This window comes from Canis lupus, chromosome 37 (assembly GCF_011100685.1).
Source record: "Canis lupus familiaris isolate Mischka breed German Shepherd chromosome 37, alternate assembly UU_Cfam_GSD_1.0, whole genome shotgun sequence".
Lineage (NCBI taxonomy): Eukaryota > Metazoa > Chordata > Mammalia > Carnivora > Canidae > Canis > Canis lupus.
The window spans coordinates 3,522,125-3,546,708 of NC_049258.1; the positions used below are offsets into that span (position 1 = coordinate 3,522,125).

General features: G+C 33.3%; 1 long non-coding RNA gene across 2 annotated transcripts in view; it reads right to left on the reverse strand.

The window, feature by feature from the left end:
* LOC106558316 overlaps positions 1-24,584 on the reverse strand; it is a 185,633-nt gene that overhangs the window by 31,653 nt on the left and 129,396 nt on the right. For both annotated transcript variants that reach the window (XR_005384944.1, XR_005384943.1), the window contains exon 2: positions 21,183-21,234. This is a non-coding gene — a long non-coding RNA (uncharacterized LOC106558316). The remainder of the gene's footprint in view (positions 1-21,182; positions 21,235-24,584) is intronic.

A 24,584-nucleotide genomic window follows, 5' to 3' on the forward strand; every position in this document is an offset into this window, starting at 1 on the left:
TTTCTCCAATAATATAACAGCACATCAATAGGCATTTTCATTGTTAAGATAATATAGGAATTCCTAATGAATATTTCTCTTTTAATGCTTAATATCTTTTGGAGAGTTTGAAACACAAGAGGAATATGTAATTCACCTTGTTTCATTATTTAAGAATACCAATCATGCTGACCGGTATTAGTACAGGTGATTTTAATTTTCTATGAAATTATCTGGAGGGAGAGGAAATTTGACTAATATTGACCCAGATCTTAATTTAGATACTTACATATGAGAAATAATTGATTCAAATAGTGAAATCTATTCATTCCTTGGCAATCTGCAAACAGGCACTTGAAAGAATCAATTACTTAATTTTGATCAAGATCATTGGTTAACTTAACAAATATTTATTTTGTGCATACCTGGTCTCAAGACTGTGCTATGCCATAGGAGGGAGGTGAAAAATCATTTGTTCAACTTGGCAAAAATGAAATGAAATATCATTTAGAAAAATATTAATTGTACTTGTGGTTATTGCTTTTTAATGTAACTAATTGCAGTACAAGGATGTTTTGGAAAAATATGGTAAAAAAAAAATGAGAGATTTTGAGTATAACAGTACATTTTCCAAAGACCGAATGAAGTTAGAAATGTGGAATTATTTAAAAGATTTTATTATTTATTTGTTTGTTTGTTTGTTTCCAACAGTACATGAGCGGGGATGGGGTGGTGGAGGGGAGAGGTTGAAGCAGACTCCCCCCTGAACAAGAAGCCCAACGCTGACCAATCCCAAGACACTGAATTCATGACCTGACCAAGGGCAGACACTTACCTGACTGAGCCACCCAGGTGCCCCAGAAAGGTGTCATTTTTTAATGATTGCAGAATTTTGATATTTTCAATGAATTCCAAACACCAGTGCATTAATTATAATTTAATTATCAAGCTAGTCAATAGTACACTTTACCTGAAACATTATTGCCAAAAATTAAAAAGAAATTAGACTAATGAAAATGGTGAATATCTAGCAATTTCTTTTTAATCTGCACTATTGCTATCAATTTTAGATGTCATTTTTCTTCAGATTTATGTATTATTTTTAAATCACCATTGATATCCTTGAGTATTTTAAGAAACTATAAATTGGTAAATATCAAATATCTCAAAAAGCATGTGCAATTATTGAGAGACAAATCTAAACCATTGGGTCCTGAGAATCCAACAGCAAGTCACACAATTTGCTTTAAGAGAATTGGTTTTGTGCCACAGGGGTTATGTCTACTGCCAAAATTATTTGGACAATAATAAGTCAAAAAAAGTATTATTAAAAATATTTTTGAACCTATCTAAGCCCATAAAATTCTAGTAGGCTGTATAAGTATTTCTAATTTTTTTGAATCTCTTCATCGAAAGCACTATATATTTGGAGACCCTTATAGTTTTTCAGAAATACTATGTTAGAATGATTGAAATACAGTGAATTATTTAAGAAATAAAATACACATCTGATACAAAAATGTCAGCCCACTTGATTAATTTTTCTTAAGAATCACAGAGAACTAGACTAGTAAGGAAGTAAGAGGTTATCTACCTCAAAGTTATGTTAGACATAAACCACCTAGGGCTGATACAGATTAATGTCACTATTTAAGTTTCAATCACTACATACATGGCTATTATTTGTACTTATTAATTTCATTCATACTGATTTTTTTAAAAATAAGTCCTCTTTTAAGAAATTTAAAGCAAATTGCAAAGTAAGTCAGTTCACAGCACAATAACATATTTATGACAAACTCTTACATTCTTATTTATTGTCTTGCTGACGTTGTTACTGAACAAGTTAAACTGGAAGTGCTCTCATTTACTTAAAAGAAAATACAAATATTAGTGATATGAATTGGGTTTTATTGAAGCTTAAAGACAGATGTAAATGGTTACATGTTTGAACTATTCATCAAATCTTAATGTTCTCCCAGGACCCTGAGATCATGACTTGAGCAGAGGGCAGATGCTTAACCAACTGAGCCACCCAAGCAGCCCACCTCCTTTGTTATTTGTAATGCTACTTGGGTATAAGACAACATAGCCAACCTATGTACCTTTTAAGTTTCTCCAACTGCAACACCTTTTCAGAGGGTTCTACTCAAAACTTTTATTTTCTCACATGAAATTTCAGTATTTCTCAAATTTCTAAGCATTTTGTAAAATTCTCATTAATATTTTGGTTTAAATTGCATTAAAAGTGTTAAAAATAGGTTTTTTAGCAATATTCAGTATGCCTAATAAGGAGTATGGTATATTTATTCATTCATTCATATTTTACCTCCTCATGAAGGACAGAATTTTCATATTGACTACTTATGGATAGTTTATGTATGTATATATGCTAATTTTAACAAGACTGCTTTTTATTCCTATTTTTTTACCCAGTCCGGATCTGAAACAGAGTATTTAAGCTCTCTATTTTTATCTTTGCCAAAAAATATTGTTAACATTTTTGGGGTATTTACTGTCTTCTTTGCTCTTGAGAGTGGGACTGTAAATATTATGTGAAGATGAAAAAGAATTCAGAGTTGAAATAATTTACACATAGTCTGATGTCTAGTAATTTGCAGGACTAAAATTCATACCCTGGTTTGTTTCATTACAGAATCCTTTAAGAAGGAATGGATATTGGTTCTAAGTATTCTTGAATTTTCTAATTCTTCATATGTATCATTTGAGAGGAGTATAACAGTATCATGTTATGTTATCATTGCCTCCTTTAAAATATTTTATTGCTTATTTTGCTCATGTATATTGTACTGCCATACTTCTAAAACAATGTAATTTAATTTTTATATATACTGAATGACATGGATAAGTAAACAATAATCTAAGAGACTGAAAGAAATTGCTGTAACACATATAACCAAAAGGTAATATTTTGTTTTCTATTAACTATAATACTATCTAATATAAAAATGATTAAATAATATAAACAATTAATAAAAGATAAATATTCTCTCTAATACACTCAAGATTATGAACATACAACTAGAAATTTAATAATAAAACAAAATAATCATAAATATTTATTAATTATGAGGCTATGAAAAGTGGTAAAATTTAAAATGATATTAGTGGTAATATAATTCTCCATAATATTTTAATGAGTAATTTCATAGCAATATTTGTATATTAATTACCTTGTTGCCTGTCATTCTTGCTTATAGAAAACTATTCTACAGGAAAAGCAGAGGCAACTAGATATATCAATATTGTATCAATGATAAAGATATAATTATAGATTTGTATACAAGTACAGTTGATGATAAAGATATATACATATATAATTATAGATGCAGATATTAAATTATTTATTGCCAAATAACTTTATAAATTGGAGATATTTTGAAATTTCATCATTATGAAATGGATCGACTATCCTAATACTCTTGCAATAGATAATTATAAAATTAATAAAATGAATAAAAGAGAAAAAATTTTCACCTGTATTCCTTTAGGAGAAATGCACATGTAAAAGATAAAGATACATTCCAGATATATGTAAGCAATATAGAAAGATATATATTTTTGTCACCAGGATAACACAAGGGAATGAAATTAAATGGACAGAGTTTAATACATTTAGTCCTTGAAAAAATTAAAAAGAAAATGTGTATGACTAGATGCTTTTCAAAAAGATTGATTTTTTTCAATTTTTTAATTTAAATTCTAATTAGTTAAAAATAATGTAATACTCAGGACTAGAATTTAATGATTCATCACTTACATAAGCATCCAGTGCTCAACACAAGTATCCTCCTAAATACTCATCACCCACTTAGCTTATCTCCCACCCACATCCCTCTATCATCCCTCAATGTGTTCTCTATTGTTAAGAGTCTCTTACGGTTTGTTTCCCTCTTCTCTTTTTTCTTCTCTTCTATATTTCATCTGTTTAGTTTCTTAAATTCCACATGTGAGTAAAATCATATGATTTTCATGTTACTGACTTATTTTCCTTAGAATACTACAATCTAGCTCCATCCACATCACTGCAAAGGTAAGCTATATAAAAATAAGGTAAGCTAATAATAGTATTATTATATATATATGTAAGATACATCTTTATCCATTCAATAGTTGATGGACAGTCGGACTGTCTCCATAGTTTGATAATTATTGATAATGCTGCTATAAACATTGGGAAGCATCTATTCCTTCAAATCTGTATTTTTGTATCCTTTGAGTAAATTCCTAGTACTGCAATTGCTGGGTCATAGGGTAGTTTTATATTTACCCTTTTGAGGAACCTCCATACTGTTTTCCAGAGTAGCTGCATCCGTTTGCATTCCCACTAACAGTGCAAGAGCGTTCTTCTCTCTTCACATCCTCACCAATACCTGCTGTTTCTTGTGTTGCTAACTTTAGCCATTCTGACAGGTGTGAGGGGATATCTCATCATGGTTTTGATTTGTATTTTCCCGATGATGAGTGAAGTTAAGCATCTTTCCATGTGTCTGTTAACCATCTGGATGTCTTTGGAAACATGTCGTCTATTCATGTCTTCTATCCATTTCTTAGCTGTATTATTTGTTTTTGTGGTATTGAGTTTGATAAATTCTTTATAGATTTTGGATACCAACCCTTTATCACATATGTTATATCCTCTCCCATTCCATAGGATGCCTTTAGTTTTCTTGATTGTTTCCTTCATTGTGCAAAAGGTCAAATAAGTTGCTGCATGTGTTCTACTCCAGGATTTGGATGGTTTCCTGTCTCACATTGAGGCCTTTCATCTATTTTGAGTTTATTTTTGTGTATGGTGTAACAAAGTGGTCCAGTTTCATTCTTCTGCATGTTATTGTCCAGTTTTCCCAACACCATTTGTTGAAGAGATTTTGTGTATACCATTGGATATTCTTTCCTGCTTCTCCAAAATTAGCTGGCAAGATAGTTGTGAGTCCATTTCTGGACTCACATTATGTTCCATTGACCTATGTTTTCCATTATGTTCCATTGATCTATGTTTCGTTTTTGTGCCAGTGCCATACTGTCTTCATGACTATAGATTTGTAGTGTAGCTTGAAGTGTAGAATAATGATTCCTCCAGCTTTGTTTTTCTTTTTCAATATTGCTTTGGCTATTCAGGGTCTTTTGTGGTTCAACACAGTATTTAAAATTCTTTGTTCTAGCTGATATTATTATTATAAATAATACTGGTATTATTTTGATAGAGATTGCATTATATGTACAGATAGAAAATTTTTCGCATTCAGCACTTGAATATTTTATGCCACTCTCTTCTGGCCTACCACATTTCTGTGGATAAATCTGTTACTTACCTGTTTTGTCTTCCCTGTTAGGCTAGGGACTTATTTTCCCTTGCTGCTTTCAGGATTCTTTCCTTATCTCTGTATTAAGGAAATTCTGACTGAGATATGTCTTGGTGTTGCCTGCTTTTGTTGATTTTGATGGGAGTCTCTGTGCCTCCTGGATTTGCATGTCTGTCTCCTTCCCCAGTTTAGAGAAGTTTTCAGCTATAATTTGCTTAAGTAAACCTTTTGCCCTTTTTTTTTCCTTCTCTTCTTCTTCTGGGACTCCTATAATACAAATGTGATTATGCTTATGGAATCTCTGAGTTCCCTAAGTCTACATTCATGATCCAATATTGTTCTTTACCTCTTTTTTCCAGCTTCATTATTTTCCATAATTTTAGTCTTTGATACCACTTATTCATTCCTCTGTTTCTTCTATCCTGTGGTCATTACATCCATTCAATTTTGTATCTAGGATTTTATATTTCTGCATTGTATCTGCATTTTATATTTCAGCCTGACTAGTTTTTAGTTAGTTTTTTTTTTTTTTTTTTTAATCTCTGGAGTAAAGGTCTCTGTGGTGTCTTCTATGCTTTTATCAAGCCCAGCTAGTATCTTTATGACTGTTTTTTTTTTTAAATACTGGATCAGGCATATTACTTTTATCTATTTTGATAGATAGATATCAATGGCCATGACATTTCCTTGTTCTTTCTTTTGGGATGAATTCCTCCATCTTAACATTTAGTTTAGATCTCTGTCTTTTTAGGAAAGTTTGTGCCTGGTCCTATTTCCACTAGAGCTGAAGCTTCACCACATTCTTGATCAATAGATCTGGTGCATGCAGTGGAAATTGTGCTGGTCTTTGGGGGGATAGGGGGCTTGTTGCTGCTCTAGCTCTCAGTCACACTTGTCCTATTAAAAAAGGTATCTGCATAGTACAATGAGGTAGGGTTTGGTGTTAGAAACTCAAGTCTTTACTGGGTGCACTGTATCAGGCACTGAAGTTCATCAGTGCAGATGGGAGAGGTGAAAAATTGAGTCAGCTAGCTCTCTTCTAAGAAGAGGACAGTTCACACTTACTGGTATTCGGGTAGTTCAGGTAGTCCTCACAAAAGAGTGAACAATTGCCCATCTTGTGTTCCAAGCCCCTGTGAGATTCTTGCTTTCACCCTGTCTTCAACAGAACTATTTGCCCATCCAGCAGTGAGTGCAGTGCTCCTGTGTTTTATCTCAGGCATCAGAGGTTTCAAAACTCCAAATTTTAGAGACCCTGTGTGGCATGGACCTGCACTGATCCTCTGGGGGATCGTCTCACCATGCTGCAGCTGATACTAGTTTGTTCCAGAAAATCAGTCATAGAACATGTAGGGAGTTGGAATGTATGGTAAAGTACAGGAAAAAAAAAAAAAAAAAAAAACAGCATCCAGGTCAGCTATCCCTAGGCAGGTGTCTCTGTCCTCACTAATTGGGGCAGGTCATTGTCACCACTATCATTTTTGTCCCCAGTGCTGCCTTTAACAAATGCACTGCTTGAAGAGGAACTGGTTCTTCCAGCATGACCCAAGGAATCCTCAGAGCATACTGTCCACTCCTGAGCATCTGCCCTCCTTCTCCTCCAAAAGCACTTCTACACCTACCAGGCTCCACTTGACAATGGTGTGGATCCTAAAACTTCAGACTTTCAGCTTTGCTACTTTAAAAAAAAAAAAAAAAAAAAAAAAAAAAAAAAAAAAAAAACTTGCAATGATCAGTGCCTTTTGTTTTTTCAGTCAATCATTTTGGGGAAGTGTTTTTCTTATGCAATCCCCTGCATGCTGTTTTTTCTCTCTCTCTTTCTCTCTCGACTCTTGGTGACCAGGCTCCTTCTTCTCCACAGCACCTGTGATTCTTTTCTCCCCCAAATCACATCCCACACCTCCTACCTTCCACAATGTGACTCTTTCTCTCTCTCTAGTTGTGCAATTTGTTCTCTCAGTCATCAGATCAATTTTCTGGTTGATCAGAATGATTTGATAACTATCTAGCTGTGTTTAAGGGATGAGGAAAGCATAAGGTCCTCCTCTCTCTGCACTCTTAACTCTTCAAAAAGATTATTAAAGAAGCATTCTATAAAATCTTGATTGAAAAATTAAAGGGAAGAGTAAGTCCATTTGGGAACATAGAAGATGCTCCATTCAGGAAATAGATTTCAGTAAAATCTAAAAGCATCCTGAAATTTGAAACTCCATACCAAGTTGAAGTTACCGAGGTGTTCATTGATTATATGCATATGGTCTGCTCTTAAAGGTAATATTGTAAACTTAATTGTGTACTCTAAAGGCAGGATTACAAATCTCTAAACTTTTAACTAGCTTTGGCTTTGCCAACACAAAAAGTAAAATTCAGATTTTAAAAATATGATGTTATTACTCTTTTATCATTTAGTTTCCAAGCTGTAAATTCTTTTTTCCTTTCTTATATCTAAGATTATAGTTCTCTACAATTCTCAAAGTAAGTCATTTATTAAATATGCATGGTGTAATTCTCATGACTCTGGAATATAAACATTCTTTCAGTGATCTTTTTTTATTTTTCATCTAATCTATTTGGGATGCTGGACGGATACTAGGATTATATAAGTGGGTAAAACCATGATCAAAGTGACTTATAGTCTAACAATAGAAACATGATCCAGTCAGTATAAAGCAAAGTACTGTGTTTTATAATAAAATATATAAGAATTACATAAGAACACAGAGCCAAGATCACATAGAAATCAGAGCATAAAATGGAGCCTGGCTACTTCCAGTTTAAATTCTGGCTCCATCACTAATCCATTATGTGATTCTGGATGAGTCATTTAACCTTTCTGTGCCCCCAAATCTTTGTCTGTAAAAATCATTAGAATTGGGCAGCCCCGGTGGCACAGCGGTTTGGCCCCGCCTGTAGCCTGGGGTGTGATCCTGGAGACCCAGGATCAGGTCCCACATTGGGCTCCCTGATTGGAGCCTGTGTCTCCCTCTCCCTCTGCCTGTGTCTCTGCCTCTCTCTCTGTGTCTATGAATGAATAAATAAAAAATCTTTAAAAAAATCATTAGAATTGAGTAGCATGGCACATAAAATAACTATATGTCACAGCTAAAAACAATAACAACCAAAAAAGTAAAACATCAAATAAAACATCACTTACCAAAAGGATGTAAAAGGGAAGACTGAGCCTTGTGTTATTAACATAAGTACTGTTCTTATTTTGTCACATTATTTCCTTAAACTACTGACATTTCAATTTTTCAGTGATTTTTATGTTAATAGTTAAAAAGAATGGCTTAAACATGATTAATTTCTTGGGACACCTGGGGGGCTCAGCAGTTGAGCATCTGCCTTCAGCTCAGGGCATGATCCCGGGTTCCAAGGATGGAGTCCCACATCGGGCTCCCTGCAAGGAGCCTGCTCCTCCCTCTGCCTATGTCTCTGCCTCTCTCTGCATGTCTCGAATGAATGAATAAATAAAATCTTTTTTAAAAATGTTTAATTTCTTCTATTCGTTCATTGCCATTAATGAGAACTCTTTCCTGGTCTCTGAACAACAAAAGAAACAAAAAACAAATGTTTATCCCTCATTCCTTGTACTTTCAGCCATATTCCAAACTGAATCATGATCCATACCTAGGCCTATCTACAACTTATTAATCAATGTTAAATTCACCATTCTGGTTTAGTTCAAATTAAGTATAATTCTAGAGACCCTTAATTATAAGCCGAACATAGTGTTATTTTTGCATGAAATGTCATTCTGGAATGTCATTCAGAAAAATCTTCAATAGGTCTTAATTTTTGTGATATGTTAACCAGAACTGAGTTCCCCTGAAGCATAAGATCATTTATCAAGCTACCTTGTTAATACTGACTTCAGGTATCTCAAATTCCATGTGTCCAAAATTATTTTTTAATGTCTTGCAGAAATGTCTTTCTCCCTTTGTTACCTACATTTCAAGAAATAGCATCAGCATTCATTTAGCTGATTAGGTTGTCTTTTTTCTTATCCCCATAACTATTCTTTAAATACATCCTTTAGTTTCTTTAAGATAAAAGTTACATCCAGCTGCTTTGCATGACCACATCCACCTTCAGCCATTGTTCTCTTTCACTCAGAATTCAGAAAAATCCAACTGTTTCCCATGGTTCTAATTTTGCTCCTCAAAATCAATAGTCCATATTGCATCTTGATGATCTTTTTAAAATGCCAATAAAATTGTGTTGTTTACATCTTTAGTCACCCCCAATACATTTGGACCTATTACATTTGGAATAAATACAAATACATTTAACCTTGGTATAATGAACTCTGTATCAATTGACCCCTGAATAGCTGACTTAAACTGCGTGCTCCTGCAGTATTAGCTTTCTTGCTATTAGTTAAAATTTCCAAGTACAATTTTGCCAAGCTCTTCCCTTTATTCCAAATACATTTTTAATTTTCCCCTCAGGAAGCTCTTTCCTTCAATCTATGTTCTGGTTTCGCTTCTTCTTCTCCCCCACCCCACAAAAAAATATATCTTTGAAGAAACCTGTTGGTTTACAAACTGGTTCCCCAAATACCAAAGGTAAGGAGAGATGGAACAACAAGACAGACCACTCTCGATTGGAAAGTGGCAGTTTTAATAAGCAGGGGAGTTTCTGTACAAGGCTGGTGTTGGCAACTACAAGACAAGTAGATCTCCACAGCCTCCACAGTAAAGGATTTTACTGAGGCTTGACTGGGTTCAGTCAAGTACATCATCCAGATGATCTCAACATCACTCTACTCTCTCACGGTTGCCTTCTTGAAAGAGCTCCCACTGTGGAAACAGTGGGTGGAACTTTAATTCCAAGGACGGGGTGGAGGAGGAACCTTTAGTTGCCCAGGTCTTGAATTAACCAGAGGTTACATCTTCTCAATTACCTCCTCCAACACCTGCCCAGATCAATTTATCTAAAATAATACTTCCTGCAGTTCCCCCTGCCTTCTTATTAGAATAATAGTTCTAGTAAGGCCAGAACTTCTCTCTAGATACTAAATAAATACAAGTCAATTACATGAAACTAATAATTTATACTGTTTCTATGTTTATAAATAAAGGTGGCCATTTATTCATGTTTAATATTTTAATAAAGTAATAAAGAAAAAATGAGTTATATTCACAATGCTTTTTTTTTTTTTTTAGAACATTTTACCTTCCAATTCTCTAAGGTTATGTAGGAAGATTGACTTTTTCAATTAATGCCTTTGGCATTTCAATAAATGCCAACATTTCATGGCATTTCAGTCAATGCCAACAGGGAAACACTGATAGAAAATGGAAATGGAAATAATAGATTTGCTAATTAGAGATTTTATCTTTTTAAATATCATTGACACTGTGTTAACCCTTAAAATTATGCTTAAGATTGAGAAGCTGGAAAATAAAAAATAATATGTTTTGTTTAGGGAATAAATATTTAAGGAGTTTCCCTTCCTCCTTTTCCTTATGTAAATAAAGTATCTTTCAAGTTCTGCTTTATTTTTATAAAAACTTCTTGTTTTTAAATGGAATAGTTACTGGATTTCATTTTATTTTTAAAGATTCTATTAATTTATTCATAAGACACACAGAGAAAGAGGCAGATACCTAGGCAGAAGGAGAAGCAGGTTCCCTGTGGCAAGCCTGATGCAGTACTCATCCCAGGACCCCAGGATCATGACCTGAGCCAAGGTAGATGCTCAACCACTGAGCCACCCAGGAGCCCATTATAAATTTTTAAATCTAAGTAGACAACCACATTATCCCTCACAGACTTATTACTTTGATTAGCTACATAAAAAAAGATTTCCTAATTTTGAGGAATTTTCTATCTTGGGATAAACTTCACCTGATCAGATTTAAATATTTTAAGTCTTTATAGCTAAATTAAATTTTATTTAAGATATTTTGCACCAATTCTAGAATGATCTGGTCTGTATTTTTCACTGTTTTGTTTTTGTAAAGATTTCTTATAAGTTATTCTGATTACACCAAGATAACAAAAATCTCTCCTTTTATATCTTCTTGAGGAATTTAAATACCATTAGAATTAGAGTTTACTCAAATATATCACTGAATACATCTATGAAAATAGTCATGCCTGGTGCTTTAATGAAGAAAAATAATTCAATACTTTTCTATTATCCTTTAACATAATTTTAAATTGCTTTATCTCCTGGTATCTGATGATTGTATTTGTTAATATATTTTCATTAAAGATTTAAAAATAATTTCCATAAAGCTGAAAACACCAATTGCATATAATTATTTTATTTGCTTTGTATGTATGGCTATATATTTTATATATATATAGAAAATATATATATAAAATATATATATAATTTTCACATATAGTTTTGGGTCATTTTGCCTATTTTTATTGTCTTTGTGATGATCGCCTAAATTTATGCTTATTAATTAGTGTTTTTAAATGAATCATCTCTGGGATCTATTTTTCAATTCTACTTTTAATTCAATATATTTTTTTATCACTTAGAGCTCAACTATTCACAGATCTTTCTGTGTTTGCATTTTGGATGATTTAAATCTCATTCTTTTCAGTGGCTGTGATCAAGAGCTGAAGTGCTGCTTGCCAAACATCATTTCTCTTCTACATGTTCCCTAAGTATATATTGCTTCTAGGAAATTTGCTATTTCTGAAAAGCAGGCTGCAAAAGTTTGGCTGAACACTATTTCTTAAGGATTATATTTGCCAAATGATTAATTTACTTTACAAAAAAACATATTTAATCCATAGGGTCTATGGTAATTTAAGAGTTTGCTTTGGATGGGATTTCTTTAATAGTTTTTATGTCTGTTAAGTTTTTGTTTTTCTATCCTACATGGATGATATCAACAGATTCCTTTGCCTTCTAGCTTTTGGATAGAAGTTGTGAATGAGGAGGTTTGCTACAAGATTGGAGAGAGGTATTATGGCATCAATATTTCTTCCTTTAGATTTTTATTTGTGAGGAAGTACCCTTGGGATAACTGTTTCCCTTGATTAAAGGCCGTTTTTCTTCTCAAGAAGATTGACATTAAGGTATTCTCTCCTTCTAGTTTCTGTAACCTTTCAATATTTTTGGTACCAAATATCTAGTTAAGGTAAAAACAAGAAATCGAATGCCAGAAAAGCGAAAGTTATGCTGCTCTCTGAAAAGGAAGAAACTTATCCATTGGAAAGGGGTTAGGATTGAGCATTTGCTGTGCTAGAATTTGTGTGTGTCTCTTAACTTGGCTGGGTTATGGTAATAATTTTATCAAATTAATGAAGTTGTATGGTTTGTAGTTTATGCATTTTCAGTGGGTTTTTCGTTTATGTAAAACTGATTATACGTTAAAAATTATTTAAGTAAAAGTAGCTTGTGTATAGTAGAGAGGAATTGTATGGCAAGTTAAATATAGTTGCAGAGTATAAGTTTAGTGGGCCAAGAATGGAAATATTTTAAGTCTAGAAAAATCTAATTGCTTTTATAAACTACTTTAAAAAATATCTTTCAAAGTATGTATCTTGATTTATTTGTATTATGATCCTGTTTCATTTTAATACATTATGTATTCAGATATACTATTTGTTGAGTTTAGTATAAAAAGCAAGTATTTTCTAAAAATTATAGGTGTTCAACCTGTAAATATAACTTATAGGTGATGATTTTGAGAATTGCAAACAAAATTATTTTTAGGTGTAATATAATTTATACTCTGTATAAAGAACAAATCTATATTTTTTGTTTTCAATATTGAGTGTTTAAATTGTAACTTTTAAGACACCAGCAGCAGTAATTTGGTAATTGTAACTTTAACGTACAAGTGATTGTGTTTTATATTTTTTGTGTGTGTATAAGTAGTCTGACATAGACATCCTTTCTGACAAATTTACAGAGATAAATGCATATATGAAAATATAAGTATAATATTAAGCAATGGCAATAACAATCCAAAATCAGTAATTACAATATTTATGTTGTGTAAAATTACCTATCAAAAACTTGAACTCTCTTGATAATATAATTCACAGACATTATTGCTTTGCATACAGGCAAAGAACAATCTGGTCAGGCCCAAGCAATGGCTCATGTATGCTAACAGAATGGAATAAATGTAGAAAATCATGAGAGGCTTCCTACAGAATGTTACCTACTGTCAGTTTTACTTCATCTGTATGTATATATTTTTTCTATACTTCTGTTTATGAGAAACTTTACAGTCTTGACTTTCCACATTATGTCTCAGTGTCTGTGCTGAATACTCAATACTCTGTATATTTAATGAATACTAGTACACAATATGCATGTAAAATAACTTAAGTCATGGTACAAAAATTAGAAACAAAAATTGATTCATATCATATTTATGAGTTAGGCTCATAAAAATACAGCATTTGGGTACCTGTATGGTTCAGTCAGTTAAGTGTCTGCCTTCAGCTCAGGTCATGATCCCAGGATCATGGAATGGAGTCCAGTATTAGGCTCCCTGCTCAGTAGGGAGTCAGTCTGTTTCTCCCTCTGCCCTTCCCACTGCTCATGATCTCTCTCTCACTCTTTTAAATAAATAAATAAATAAACAAACAAACAAACAAAAATACAGTGTTTATATATGACACAAATAGAAAATTGCAAACTAGAACATATACTTACATGACAGTATATAAAATATTTTCTTTCACGTATCAGGAAATTTTAGAAACCAAATGAAAAATTGAAAGAAAAATGGAGAACATGAATAAGCAATTAAAACAAAAAGAAGAAATAAGTAAATTAAAAAAAAATAAAAACCTTTCTAAACTAACTTATCTTTATAGAAATGTGTATTAAAGCATTGGAACATATTTTTATATATCAGGAGGAGGGTTAAAGAGGAAATGATTGTCAGTATGGAGGAAGGCATGGGGAAAGAGACACGTATGCATTACTGATAGAAAGATCCTTATAACAATTCTAGATAGTAATTTGGCCACTTGTATTAAAGCACTTAAAATGTAAATACCTTATAACCTTCCATTTGTGGCAATATGTAATAGGCATATCATTACAAATATGCATGGATTTATCTCCTTCCGAGTTCTCTTTAAAATAGCAGCCACAGGGATCCCTGGGTGGTACAGCGGTTTAGCGCCTGCCTTTGGCCCAGGGCGCGATCCTGGAGACCTGGGATCGAATCCCACATTGGGCTCCTGGTGCATGGAGCCTGCTTCTCCCTCTGCCTGTATCTCTGCCTCTCTGTCTTTCTCTCTGTGACTATCATAAATAAATAAAAATTTAAAAAAATAAATAAATAAATAAATAAATAAAATAGCAGCCACAATCACAAAAAAGAAATAGTCTAAATGAAGATAGATTACATTATTGGTCATAAATAGAAAGAGCTTCACAGTATTTTATTAAGAGAATTATTATCTTATTACCTTAAAAAGATGTAAAGAAGGAAGAGAAAGGGAGAGAAAAAATATTTTCTATAAATATCATGAGTATAATCTTTAAACATTTTGTGTGTCTGTGTGTAATTTTTATTTCAAGTAGGCTCCACACTCAAAGTGGGGCTTAAACTCATGACTGTGAGATCAAGAGTTGTATGTTTTACTGACTGAGCCAGCCAGGTAAGCCAACATTTAAACAGGTTTATGTTTCTATGTTGTCTTTAATGAATACTGCAAAAAGTGTATTTAAAGTAAGTATTAAAAGTGTAAGTTTAATACTTACACTTACTATGTAAGTATTAAAGAGCATAGTTACTTTGATTGTAATGTATGAAACTTGTGCAATCTTTAAGGGAGTGACATTACAACTATGTTGACCTTTTTCTCTTTCTATTTTTGTGTAAAGTGGTAAATACTAATAATGGTTAAAAATAAGATGATGCTCTCTTTTGCACACAGTTCTAAGAGTACTAAGATATATTTTAAAAAAATAGAATGAAAAATGATCATACTTCTCAAATTAGACTTCTGCCAGAAGTCTTCAAATTTCCAAATTATTATTCATAGTAGAGAATTGGGAAACATCATGTTAAATATCACCCATGTGATCTATATTTTATTGAATAAGTGGGAAGGCTTATGAAATATATACATGATACTAGTTAAAATACATTTAAAAGTTACTAAGTACCAGAAAAACTTCACTCATTCAGTTATTTAATATTCACAAGAAGCCAGGGGATTGATATAGTTATTACATCCATTACACATTTCAGAAATATGAAAACGGATAGGTTAAATAATTCAAAGATCACAAAGGCAAGAGTGGCCAAATCAGGATTTGAACTTGAGTCTGACTCAGTAACCCATTGTCTTAATTATGGCAACTCTATGGCAAAGCTAATTTATTATGAAAAAAAAACAGAAAATCAATTTCAAGGAGTAGGTATCACTTAACAAAATACATTGGAATAAATTGGGTGGTGAATGGAGGACATTTTTATGCAGAAAATAGAAGTAAAGTACAATAAAATGTCGATTTCAGCTTCTGGCTGTGGCAGATTGGCTTGCTTCAGTCCACTCTATGACAATAATAAGAAAATTCACATAAAATGAACAAAAAGAATAAGTTCAAGGCAGTAAAATGTGTCAAGGCATTATGGACTTGACCATGAAAGCACATGTGAACTCCTCAATCCTTTCAATTAGGCTCGCCTAACTTTGCCCAAATCCCAAAATAAACAAACAAGCAATAAAAAACACTATAATGAAAATGGGCACCAATACATCCAGGTAAACACAAATTCAATTCGAGAGGAACTGAATAAAAGTGAATAGAATAAATTTTATTAGAACAAAAATGTGAGGTAAAAAATATATTGAATTAAAGCTAGTTGTATATTAAAAATAACACTTCTAAGAAAAAAGTGATAATTTATCATGAAATATATTATGAATATTCAGTATTCACTCCAACATTGATATATATTGGAAAATCACCTCAATGCATTCCAACTAGACATTTAGAGAAATTCTGAATAAATGATTAAGCAAGCTCACAACTGATGCAGACTTTCTGGATTTGAATATAGATATCTAATAGAAATACACTGGATTAGTGTTCTAACTAATGCATGAGCCTACACTATTAATTAGATAAAATATTTTAAAAATTGATATAATAAGCAAATTTAGATTTATTGAGTGATTCTAATTTATGTAAATCAACTTGGTTAATGGCATTCTTTTTTTAAAGATTTTATTTATCCGAGAGTGAGACAGAGATGGCAACAGAAAGCATAAGCAGGGAGGAGAGAGAGAGAAAGTGGGGAGCCTGTGATATATTTCACTTAATATTTATTGTGATACTTCTAATACTAATGCATCACAATGTTTTCTTGTTATAAAATAATCTGCCTTTGATATGACATGCAGGAATGTAATACATATATCTTCTCTTATAGCTTCTGCAATGTTTGTGGTAATACCAAAATTGGTGCATGTTAAATATATAAAATCTATTTTGAATATTTCCTTCAGAGATGAGTCATCGGTAAGGCCACTAGGCATGTATATATGTGTGTGTGTTTCTAGTATTCCATGAGTTTGTGTTAGTTTATCTCTTCAGTATAATAGTTAAATTTATCGGTAAGCCAATTTTGGAAATTCCTAGATGTACCAATTCAACATGTCTGAAAGTTGAAGCAATACCTAATCAATGAAAATTTTGAAAGGGGAGTATTAATCATAGGAACTCTAACTTCAGATCCCAAGTAAAAAGCCCTGAAAACTAGCTCCAGTTTTGATTAATGCACCCTTGAAGCATTCTCATCCAAATCTTTCAGTTTACAGGTAAGTAAACTAAAGCAAAAGAAAATTAATGAACTGCTTCAGACTAGAAACCTAAATTAAAAAATAGTATCTGGAAAGAATATGTTTTCTCTTTGGTGATACTGTTCAGAAGGGAAATATATTTTATTGAAGAAGTTAATACTTGGAAATGAACTCAACAACTTAGTAGGAGGTATTGGATGAAATATACTACATAAAGAAGAAAAAGGCTGCAGTGCTTAAGTCTTATGGAGATGCCTGCCCAGAACACAGCTCCCCAGGGGGGTGGGTGGTTGAGACAAAACTGTGCAGGTCTCGTAGTAAAAGATGAATTCTCACCGGGTTAACGATATGCTGAGAAAAGCCATTTAAAAATAAACTGCAAAGACCAACAAATTAATGACCTAACTATCTCAATTCTGGAAGAAAGCCCAAAAAATGTTTGGTAGCAGTTTGTATTACAGAAATAGGTAATAACAAAAAGGAATGTAGCTAGGCTATAAATAGGAAAAAAAATGTACTTAGCCCAAGAGCACTTCTTGGGTTTTGTGGTCTGTTTATAACCCCCTGATAAAGAGGTAGTCTGTGTAAAAACTGCCTGTTAAAATTGAGATTTTTATGGGCTCAATAATTTTCTAAACAATACATCGTACTACACATCACATTAATAACAGTAGTATTATCCTTCTCCAGCTAAAATTACAGTGACATAAAATGGATGTTTAGGTTCAGAATGACAATCCAAAGGACTGTAAATGTTTGTTGTTCAATAAAAGTACCATTTTCTTTATTATACTGAACTATCCAAGAGAAAAACTGAATAACAAACACAAAAAACGAATGTCAAAAAATTAATAAGCATTATTTGAAAAGTATATCTTTCATTTTCATCAGTATCGATCATAATGACATATTTATTAAATGTTTTAGTTGATAAAACAATGATATACATTACCTTAATATCGTTCAATTCATATCCTCTGTAAAAGATAATTCACTAAAACCTTATTTGATAGCAATGGCAACATCATTATTGACCCATTTACACAGCCATTTACACAGCCAAATGATATATTTCAAATACTACCATTTGAAGTTTTTTTCCCCTAGTCTCAAAAGTTATGCCACGCACAGAAAAGTATGGCCAAAATAATAAAACTCACGTAAAACTAACCAGAAATTCAGCAGGAAGAACCAATAAGAAATAGATAATCTGTGGGGAGCAGCTACACAATAGGAATCAGAGACAAGCAAGGAGTAGAAATTGAGAAAAATCCTCTGACAAACTAAGTCACATACTCTGAAAACAAGATAATATTATGAGAATTTCAAGCTTTGGTACAATGCAGATAAACAGATTTCGAATCCAGTTCAACCCTGACTCTATTCAGACAACCCACATAGTACAAGTGTAGCAGAGAGATGTGTGCATGTTCAAGAATATGCATTTACTTCAGCTTCAACTCTCCAAAACACTGTTTGATTTTCAATTAAAAAAAAAAAAAAACACATGCAACACGAGACACATTTTGTGACTCCAAGACACGTACAAACAATAGCAAATACTTATTTATGTTAGTTGTACCAGATTCTGTTCTAATTATTGTTTTTTTTTTCTTTTTCTTAAAGGTATTTATTTATTTATTTATTTATTTATTTATTTATTTATTTTTTTTTTAAGAGACACACAGAGAGAGGCAGAGACACAAGCAAGAGGAGAAGCAGTCTCCATGCAGGGAGCCCAATGTGGGACTCGTCCCCAGGCCCCAGGGTCACCCCCTGGGCCAAAGGCAGATGCTCAACTGCTAAGCCACCCAGGTATTCTGATTTAACATTTTTAAAATATTTTATTTATTTATTTGACAGAAAGAGAGAGAAAGCACAAGCAGGAGGAGCAGGAGGGGGAGAAGCAGGCTGTCCGCTGAGCAGGGAGCCCTACATGGGGCTCGGTCCCAGGACCTTGGGATCATGACCTGAGCCTGAGGCAGATGCTTAACCTGCTGAGCCACCCAGGCGCCCTTCATTTAATACTTAGGATACCTGTGTCAACTACCAGTGATTATCATCTCTACTTCGCAGATGGGAAACCTGAGGCAGAGAGAAGTGAAGCATCTTGCCCAGGGGCCCAGAGCTGGTAAACTGCCTATATGGAGTCCCAATCTAGGTTGTCTGTACCAAGAATGCACGTTCTCAGCTGCCATGCGATCCTTCTTGTCACTCCTCCTAAATATGAAAACATTAAGTATCCAACCTTCTGCCATAATACAGTCACAGAGAGAACATCATGTGACATCATTTCTGATATGATAATATAGAGGTAACTGGCAAAAGCCTTTAATCAAAGTATACATTATATTAGGTTAATTAAATGTACCTTAAGAAGGAAAGGTGGTACTGTTTTCAGTACAAAAAGAGGAAATCAGTAATGGGCTAAATAAAATATTTATGAAGTTAGTATTAAACTGTCTTATTTAATTGTCTTCACTGACTTGACTAATTTTGTTTCTGGTAAATTACACTCTAAACTGTTGTTATTTTTAGTAGCTCTTAAATAAGACATCCTAATGAATGAAATCTGGCAACCAACACGAATAAATAAGCGCATGTACCTCCATATTTTTAAACAGTTGAGATGGGTTTCTGAGATATAAATTTAACTATATTTTGAGTTGATAACATACAGGGACTTTGCTCTTAATCCAAAAGTATATACCCAGATATACTCCCTGTATGTGGCATGGGATCAAGAGATATTCCGGAAATGTTAAGAAAATTCCATTATTTTAAAGATTTTTTTAGCAACAATGCCACAGACTCTAGCTTTGAAATGGGCATCAAATAACATTCTAATGCACCCAGATTTCACAGCAAATTATTGGGATTTTATTCGAACGTCTCACGATATTCAAGGAAGCTAGTTTATTTGTAATCACATTTAAAAAATAATTTTTTTAAAGATTTTATTTATTTGGTCATGAGAGACACACACACAGAGAGGCAGAGACATAGGCAGAGAGAGAAGTAGGCTTTCTGTGGGGAGCCCGCTGTGGAACTCGATCCTGAGACTCCAGGATCATGACCTGAGCCAAAGGCTGGCAACTGAGCCACCCAGGTGTCCTTTAAAAAAAATAATTTAGGTTAAATTACATATTCATGAAATTCCTTTCTTAAAAAACAACTTCCAACTGTAAGACTATTCCGAACAATAAACTGAAAATTTTCAAGTAAATACAACATTTTATGAAAATGTAAAATCTTACAAATATAAGCAAACAAAATTAACTTATTCCTTCAATTTTGGCTTGGAGTTCAGCTCTACTACAAGGGTTCTTTTTGTACTGCCCAAGAACATTTTAGATTTAAAAAATAGAAACCAATCCAAGCCACCCTTAAAGAAGAAACCAGATAAAATGAGTGCACACGTACACACACACACATACACAGTGGGGCAAAGCAAAGGGGAAAGGTGTGTAAAGATACCTTGTCATCTCATGGGAAAAAAAAAAAAAAAAAAAAAAAAAAGGGCTATGGGTGGGAAATGCAGTGGAGCCAGCTGAGATACTTTGGGTGGAAAGCCACTGGGACCTGACATCTAATTTCTCAAACATTCTCTGTGAAATGTCTCATCTCATCTACATCATTCTCTCCGCAAACTGGATTTCTTTTCTCTGTAATCTCATCAGGAAATGTCTATTCCAATAAAATTCAGGATTGCATTTTCTCTCAAGTTTAATATTATTAGAGAATGACTAGGTTCTCAATCAGCAAACCAAATTCCCAGGAGACAATATCTGCCTGGCCAACGTCGCTCATTTGTCCACTTGAATTTCAGCTCTCAGGAGAGAGGGGGCCTCTCTGACATGGGTAAACATGAGGACAGAGGCCCTGCCTATGAGGGTAGGGGCAAAACCACACATAAAGTCTTTCTTAGCTATTAACATATTTAAAAGACCTTTTTCACTGTTTTGCAGTGTGATATGCATGGGGAAACTGAATTAAAAATGAATTTAAGTCAGTTTTTAGAATAAATAGAGAAGGAACAATTAGTTGATAGAATAATTTGAACATTTCAGTGAAGGTTCTTTAGAGAACTTGGGAAAAAAATGAAATTTAAAATCCGCTTACCGTAAACAAGGAAAATGTGTAGCAGTTGCTAATCACTTTCACTTCATTGTACCTAAAAGGTGATCAATAATATTTCTTAATGAACAGAATTTTTTAATTTAAATTCAATTAGCCAACATAAAGTACATACTTAGTTTCAGATACAGTGTTCAATGATTTACCAGCTGCGTGTAACACCCAGTGCCCTCCTTAGTGCTCCTTGTCACCTAATTACCCCTGCCCCCCACCCACCTCCCAAGGAACATAAATTTCATTGGATTTTATTCCTCAGGAATTTATGGGCTCCTTTACTGTCGTTCAAATAGGAAGTAATTGAAGTCAATGTGAAGGTAAAGGTATTTTAAAGTGACCACTAATTGTTTCACACCTTCTTTGTTACACCTTTGTCAAGAAATCAAATGAAATATCTACTGTGTGTCTATAAATAAGACATAAGAAGGATTTGTAGTTCAAGTTTTTTTATGTTTAATTTCTATTTTATAGATTTTATAGTTTTTTTATTTTATAGTTTTTATTTTATTAATTTATTTTATAGATTTCATCATGAAACGGAAAATTTCAAATCTAGAAAATTAAACTACAAGAATTCATTGATATAAAACTTTTTTTTTTTTTTCCTCAGTGAGTGGAGATTCTGAGTTGACTTAGGCTTTCCTTACCTTACAGGGGTTTAATTAATATTTTATTTGGCTACTTCCAAAATTTGCATTTAAAGCCATTTCTTTTCTATAGCTAAAGAGCTATAAATTGTTCCTTCTGGTAAGCAAAGGAATATTCAAATGTGTATTCTCCCAAACTTTGTTTGTAAAATATTAACACATTTTACTTCAAAAGAGAAAAAAGAATATTCAGAAAATAATGGATAGTGTAACTGAAATCATGCTGGAAAAGAACTGTGTTGCAAGGATAGACAACTTCAACTCAAATTATCTTCAAAATGGCCTTTTAAGTATGATGGGGAACCAAGGGCTAGCTGAGGACAAAGCACAAGCTGATATCCCACAAAGGACCTCCACGGGGTGGGTTAAGTGTGAGTTCCTAGAAGCTTCCAATTGTCTTAAAGTTAATGCCTTGCTAGAGGGAAAAACAATCTTTAACTTGACAATGGCAAGGCCTCCAGTACCTGGAGGTCTTCCTTTGCAGATGAAAGTCCTTTTGAAATCTCCCTTTTCCTTACCTCCCCCAGCCCCCAGGTACACAATCAGCCACCCCCACTAGCCCTGGGCAGCAGCTCCTCCTGACCACGGGTCCTGTCCCTGTGCTTTAGTAAAACCAACATTTTGCACCAAAGACGTCTCAATAATTCTTTCTTGGTCGTCAGCTCCGGACCTCACCTATATTCCAGAACTTCATCAAGTGCAATTATGATATAATACAAATAAAACACATACACAGGATACTTATTTCAGACATATAAACTACATCTCAAAAAATAGCATTTCCTTTTGTTATAATTGAGATTTTATTTCTGTTTCGATCTGTGTTTTGCAAATTTCTTATAAGCAAAAAGAACTTTCGGTAGCCATGCTGATAAACCTTTTGATTAGGGTATGGAGTCCAGGTAATTTATCAATATATCCTATTAATTTCTTCTTTTTATATCTTTAATTCTATAAAAATCCAGTCTGAATATAAGAGTCTCGCATTATTGGGACAAATCTAGTACCTTCCATTTGTTTGAACAAATAACTCATTATACCGATAGAAAAACAGTCACAACTGCTATGATATTTTACTTGCTGGATCTAAACCTTTCAGTCATACCCACCTAATGTTAGGTCAGTGCCACTGCATTGCTGTCAGGTCACCTCATTTATTCAATCCTCTTAAGTTCTAGCCTGTATTTACTTACATATGGGACAAAACTCTATTTGGCTACATTTAGAATCATTGTGGAGCTTTAAGAAATGTCCCTGCCTGGCTCATAGGCCTAGAATTTCGTTGTTTTTTTTTTTTTCTTTTTTTTTTTTAATTTATTTATGATAGTCAGAGAGAGAGAGAGAGAGAGAGAGACAGGCAGAGACACAGGCAGAGGGAGAAGCAGGCTCCATGCACCGAGAGCCCGACGTGGGATTCGATCCCGGGTCTCCAGGATCATGCCCTGGGCCAAAGGCAGGCGCTAAACCGCTGTGCCACCCAGGGATCCCCATAGCCCTAGAATTTCTAAGTGATCTCACATGTTTCCTGACATTATGGTTTATAAACACTCCGAGGGTGAGTCTAATACGCAACCAAGCATGACAATCACTTCAACACTAAGCAAAATGCTTACATTTACAATATGAATTTTCAGAATATGTTTCAAAATTCCACTGATTTTCTAATTATTCTTCTACATGTGAAACAAAGGAAATATTTTTCATTTTTTTAATTAACAGCTTTATTAGATATCAGTCATATACCATAAAATTCGTGTTTTTGAAGTATATATTTATTTAGTAGTTTTTAGTACATTCAGAGTTGGGCAACCATTACTCCCATCTAAGTTCAGAGTAGTTTCACCACCCAGAAAAGAAACCCCATGCCCCTGAGCAACCACTCTGCCTTCTGTTCCTCCCCCTACCCTCTAGCAAACACACATTCATTTTTTTGTTTCGGTGAATTTGCCTATTCTGGACATTTTATATAAATTAAGTCATGTAATATGTAGTTTTTTGTCATTTGGTTGTTTCATTAAGGATGATCTTTTTTAAGATTAATCTTATTTTAAAACATGCCAGTACTTCATTTAGGTGTTTATATAATTTGTCAATGTATAGATATATTCTATTTTGTCCATTTGTTGGTTGATGGCCATTTTGGTTAGTGGCAGGTTTGCTGTTTCAAATAATGCTCCTGTTGACATTAGTGTACAGGTTTCTGCATGGACATATTTTAATTCGCTTGCATATATACCTAGGATTATACTTGCTGAGTCATGTGGTAATTCTTTATAAAACTTTTTGAGCAACTTCCAACCTGTTTCCTCCAGCAAATAAATAATTTTGTATTCTCATCAGCAATGTATGAAGGATCCATTATCACCGCATTCTCTTTAACACTTGGGATTATCTTTTTTTTTTATATTATCCACTCTAGCAGTATCTTTTTAAAGCTTTACCTTACATTCCCTTAATGACTAATGATATTGAACATCTTTTCATGTGCTTCTTGGTCATTTCTACATCTTCCTTAGAGAAAAGTCTATTCAGATATTTTGCCTATTTTTTCTTTATTTTGCCTATTTAAAAGTTATTTATCTTTTCATTTTTGAGTTGTAAGGGTTCTTTATGGAATCTTGATAAAATCCTTATCAGATGTGGGATTTGCAAATATGTTTTCTCATTCCTACAGTGATCTTTTCTTTCTTCATGATGTCCTTCTAATCATGAACATTTTTAATTTTTAGGAAGTCCAGTTTCT